Source organism: Triturus cristatus, chromosome 6 (genome assembly GCF_964204655.1).
Source record: "Triturus cristatus chromosome 6, aTriCri1.1, whole genome shotgun sequence".
Taxonomy (NCBI): domain Eukaryota; kingdom Metazoa; phylum Chordata; class Amphibia; order Caudata; family Salamandridae; genus Triturus; species Triturus cristatus.
Genome location: NC_140589.1, coordinates 1,271,474,148 through 1,271,480,147, shown reverse-complemented (window position 1 = coordinate 1,271,480,147; position 6,000 = coordinate 1,271,474,148).

Sequence of the window (6,000 nt, the reverse complement as noted above, 5' to 3'; positions counted from 1 at the left end):
CTCTCATCTTCTGTTCAGTCATCTTCTGCTATTTCCATGGAACTGTTGCTGGAAGAGATTCGTGCCTTGCGTCCATTTGTGGAAGAAACAAATAACAAAATGCAATTTCTAGAGGACAAATGGTCATCCATGGAGAATAGAGTTACTGCAGTGGAACAACATCTTTCAATGGTCCAGAATGATTCACATAGACTCTCCTTGCTAGAGGGGGAGGTTCGGAAGCTTCAGCAACACACAGAGGATTTGGAAAATCGTAATAGATGGAACAACCTATGCGTCTATGGTTTGCCGGAATCTTTGGAAGGAGAGGACCCCGTCACCTTTTTCTCATCTTTCTTGCCGAAATTGCTGGACATGCCTTCTTCAACATCACTCAACATTCAGAGAGCCCACAGACTTGGTCCACGCCCTTCAATCTCTTCATCCCCGGTCAGACCTCGAGGAGTTATCATCCTTTTCCTTAAATATACTGACCTGCTCTCTGTTCTGTCCGCTGCCAGAGCCAAACGTCAAATTACTTGGCTAGGTCAAAGAGTATATCTCTCTCAAGATGTTTCTAATGTTACTGCCAGTAGACGCAAGGAATTTCTTAACCTTCGTCCATCTCTCCGTTCAATGGGAGCTCGATATGGCCTCTTTCACCCTTGCATCTTCAAGGTTACTTTCCAAAACCGTACTCAGTCATTTGTCGATCCTGCAGAACTGAAAAAGTTTATCCATGCTCATGCTTCAACAACTATGGACACCGCTAATCCTTCCACGGGCTGACTTGTTGAATGCTGATTTGTTGAATTCCATTTCTCTTGATCTTTCATTGTTGCCTTGTTATTAATCCATGCACTTCTTATGTTTCAGAAATGTTTTAGAAACGTTTGTCTTCTCCCACATGTTTATATTCTATTTTGTTATCGAATTAATAGTTATTTTTCAGTCTCCTTTCTATCCATTTTACTGTTTTACTTCATCTCTTATGTTTTCTTCCATTTTATTCATGCGCCTTCCTCCTCTCTTTACTTTACCTCTCTTTGCTGATCTTTCTTTCTCCTCACTGCCCTTTTAATCGACATTTTTATCTTTTATGTTTAATTCTATATTTGTGTCTGATCTGTTTCTTCTCTTCACTCTTTATTAATTTTTCTTTTTTGACATTTTCTTGTTCCCCTATTATATTTTCACAGGTCCAGCGTGTTAGCTTTACAGTTATTTGGTCTGTTTTTATTCCCTTTTCTGTCGCTCTGGTGTGACCGGGCTTCCTGGTTAGGGCGTTTCGTCTTCCGCTCGTCGCCATTGCCCCATCTTCCTTATGTTGTCCTTATTTCCCCCAGGTATGTTTTTTCAGTCGTCCTTTGGATTTGTACTGTCTCTCATTGTAGCTCTCTCTTCCCTTCATTCTTTCCTATCCCCCCTCCTCACTTTTCTTCTGGATTCTGCATTTGCTCTTCTTTCATTTATTAAAATCTATCTGGTATGGTATGAGCTTTCATTCTATCTTTATCCTCTTTTCACTTTATTTATTGATATTTTTTCTTTCTTTCTTTCTTATCGTTGTGGATTGTATTTCTGTTACATTTTTGATGATTTTACTTTCAGAGTTATCTCCTGGAATGTAAAAGGTTTTATCAATCCTATTAAAAGACAGAGAATCCTTTCCCACCTTGCCTCCTATAACCCAGATATAGTCCTTTTCAAAGAAACGCATCTCACAGATACTGAATCACTTAAATTGAAAAGAGGCTGGGTGGGTACGGTTTTATTCTTTCCTTCTAATAATAAAAAAAGTGGCGTTGTTATCCTCTGTCATAAGAAAGTGAAATGCAAAGTTATTTTACAAGAAAATGATGTGGAAGGTAGATATACTTGCCAAACTATCAATTAACTCTGTTCAATTTAATGTTTTTGGTCCCACTTTGCCTGACTCTTCTTTTTGGCCGATGATTACTCAAAAATTTATTCAGTTTCGTGATGATCAATTTGTTTTAGGGGGTGATTGCAACCAAATTGTAGATCCATTTCTTGACCGCAAGTGCACAGTCAGTTATATTCCACACAAATCTCATAAAAATTTCTTGATACTGTCTCTCAGTCTCATCTTATTGACTCTTGGAGACTTTCGCACCCTGCCGCTCTTGATTATTCTTTTTTCTCTTCTCCTCATGCAACGCTCTCTCGTCTAGACTATATCTTTCTTTCTCAGTCCTTGTCTCAAAATCTTCTTTTGTCCTCTATTGAACCTATAGTTATCTCTGACCATGCCCCTATTGTTACAGACCTTGACCTGCTCCCTCCACCTCTGAAATCCTCTCGATGGCGTTTTAATAATTCTCTTCTTACCGATGCTCTCTTCTCCTCCTCCTTTCGCTCTTTTGCTAAAGAATTCTTTGAAATTAACTGCAACTCCAACTCATCCCCCCATGTAATATGGGACTCCTTTAAAGCCACAGCTAGAGGTTTCATAATTGACTTTGTTTCAAAGAAAAAGAAACGCTTTCTTCGTCAGCGGACAGCTACCTTAGCTCACATCAAGTTATTAGAACATGAATTCTATACTTCTTCTAAAAATTCAGTTTTACCAGAATTGATTCAAGCGAAAATTACATTTAACAAAACCACTACTGACAATGCTTCTACAATACTCCTTCGGAGTAGCGCTCGTTACTATGGTGGTCGTAATAAGGCAGGGAAACTTCTAGCAAACTATCTCAAAACACGTACGGAGCGCACTCTTATAGATCCTGTTTACTGGACAAGTTTAAACTTTTTTTATCAAAATCTTTACACACCGGAATCCCCTCCCTCCCCTTCCCTTATCCAATCGTATCTAGATAAAATTCCCTCTCCCTCTTCTTCTCATCTTAACTTTCTTGATCTTGATAAAGACCTCTCTCTTAATGAACTTTCCACCGCTTTGGGAACTCTTACTAAAGGGAAAACTCCTGGTCCAGATGGATTTTCCGTTGAATTTTACCTGCATTTTTCTGACTTGCTACTCCCGAAACTTTTATCGCTTTTTCATTCTTTTTACTTAGCGGGTAAAACAGAAGGCACTTTCCAGGAGGCTACTATTTGCCTCATTCCTAAAGAAGGTCGCGATCCGCAATTTTGTAAAAACTATCGACCGATTTCTCTTGTCAATGTTGACTGTAAATTGTTCGCCAAATTGTTAGCTTTACGTTTAGATCCCCTCATGCCTCACCTTATTGGTAAAGAACAATGTGGCTTCGTGAAAGGAAGACTGACTTCTGACAATTCTCGCCTTTTTCTTAATGTTTTAAATAAAGTACCCTCCCTATCTATATCTTTGGCAGCTATCTCTGTTGATGCAGAAATGGCTTTTGATAGAGTAGATTGGTCCTTTTTGTTTGCATCACTCCAATGGCATGGTTTTGGTTCTAAATTCATATCTCTTATCTCTTTATTATACTCTGCACCTAAAGCCTCGGTCTTAGTAAATGGGAGTGTCTCACCATACTTTCCTCTCCAGCGTGGTGTTCGTCAAGGTTGTTTTTTGTCCTCTATCCGTAATAATGACTCCATCTCTGGTTTCCCTTATGGGGATCGTCAGTTAAAACTTTCAGCTTATGCAGACGATATCCTTCTTTTTATCTCTGATCCTGACACTTCTACTCCTCCTTTATTGCTTGAATTTGATTCCTTTTCGCAAGTCTCTGGTTACAAAATTAACTCAGACAAGACTGAAATTCTCCACGTTACAAAATTCTGCTGTCCTCACGCTTTCCTCTCCACTGGGTTTGCTTGGAATAGTTCAAAAATCAAATATTTAGGCATATGGTTTTCCAACTCTATTGTCTCCTCAATCAAATTGAACATGTCTGCAGTCTTATCTCGTATAGATAAGTTACTCTCTTCTTGGAACCCTCTTTTCCTTTCTTGGTGGGGTCGATTGGATTCAGTTAAAATGATGATTGCTCCAATTCTAATTTACACACTCTCTATGCTTCCCGTTCATATCCCTGCTGTTTACTTCAAACGCATTGACTCATGTCTCTCTAAATTTCTTTGGAAGAACAAAAAAGCCAGAATTGCCCTCTCTTCTCTTCGTAAGCCAAAATCTAATGGTGGGGTAAACTTCCCGGACTTCCGTCTCTATCATAAGTCCTTCTCTCTTCGCCAGGCTTCCAAATGGCTCCTGTCAGAACTCTCCCCGTTTACTCCTCTTTGGCTTTCCATCGAAAAAAATCTTGTTACTACCCTTCTCTTTCAAAGAAGTTATGTGTTTCTCTGCCAAATCCTCTTATACCTCTCTTCCACTGTTTCGACATACCTGTTCCCTCTTGAAACCTCTGGTTCAATCTCCTATTACCTCTCGGGAATCTTTTTTAGATTCTCCTATTTGGTATAATTCGCTTATCCTCTTCAAGAATAGGCCCGTTTTTTGGAACTCATGGAGATTAAAGGGTATTATATGGGTTAAGAATCTTTATAATGGGATTTCACCCTGTTCCTTTCCTCAATTTCAACATATATTTCATTGTCCTCGCTCCTTTTTGCACAGGTTCACTACTCTCATGTCAATCATTCTTGACACTTATTGTTCTCTCCCCTCTCAATCTTCATCTGAAACCCAAAACTCCCTTTTCACTATACTCCTTACACTACCCAAGGCTTCTCTCATATATAAATATTATTCAACACCTGCCGCTAATCGTCCCAAATCCAAAGTGGAACTTTCGTGGGAGTCGGATCTCAATTGTGAATGGTCTACCATCTTGTGGGATAAAATTTGGTCTCGTTCCTTAAAAAATTCCTGCTCTGCTTCTCTTACCCAATCTATGTTTTTCCTCTATCGCAGGCTTTATTTCTCCCCTTCATCTTTAGCTCATTTTTCTTCTTCTGCTGACTCTAATTGCTGGACTTGTGACTCCCCTAATGCTGACCTTTTACATCTTCTTTTTCTTTGTCCTTCTGTTTCGGTCTTTTGGGATAAGGTCTGGTCATACATTTCTCGAATATTTTCAATTTCCATCCTTTATTCTATTCCTCTTCTCTTTGCTGGTAGTCTCCTCTTGTAAACCATTGTTAAATAGAGACCTCTTCTGGTTACCCCTTACCACTTATTTAGATCGTATTGTTTTACATAGTATCTCCTATCGAACTGCTGAGAATTTTAAACCTCCTTGAATGATATTATCTCTGTTCTTTTTTACTTTTTACTTTTTACTTTGTTCATTTAGTGTATATTTGTATCCACTCGATAACTCTCATTCACTGTTTTATTTCTCCATACCTTGATGTTGTTATATCCTCTTTACTCCTTCCCTTTCTTCCTTTTTTCCCTCGCCACCCTTTTCCCTTCCTTTTTCTATAAAATCTAAAAATGGCTTTACTCTTCTATTTTAGATACCAGCTAATACAGATGTCTAATTTTATTTCTATTTGATTTTTGATTGTATTGATGTTTGTTTTCCATATCATGGTTCATTAATAAAGCCTTTCAAACACACAAAAAAAAAACAACTCCCACATAGGTCACACTCTACACCCACACTCTACCAAACAATGACAGTATTTAGAAACATAAGCAAAGCTATAGCTATCTCCTTTTTTCTCCACTCCATGCATGTCATTTAAGAAACACCCCTCAGGTCCTTATGCATGAAACCAATGTCACATAGGCCACACTATACACATTCATTCTCCAGACTAACCACAACTAAGGGAGTAGCAGGCACCTCGTCCACGGAAGGGACTTAAGGGTTCCATCAAGGGTGTATGTGCTACACAAATGCAACTACAATGTATAAAGTGTATATTCAATGGGGGAGAAACCAGATGCAGCCCCTGCAGCATCCCAGTTAACTGCTGTAAGGACTGGAGGTGGGCGAGCCACCAGATTTATATAGAGAGCCAAGTTCTAGCCGAGCCAGGAGTCTGTCTGGGCTGTGAGAGTCACAGAACAAGCGGAGGCATCAACAGACTGATACAGCAAATATCAAATAAAATATGACAAACTGTCTTTCACAGCAAAGAAAGTTATTTCGT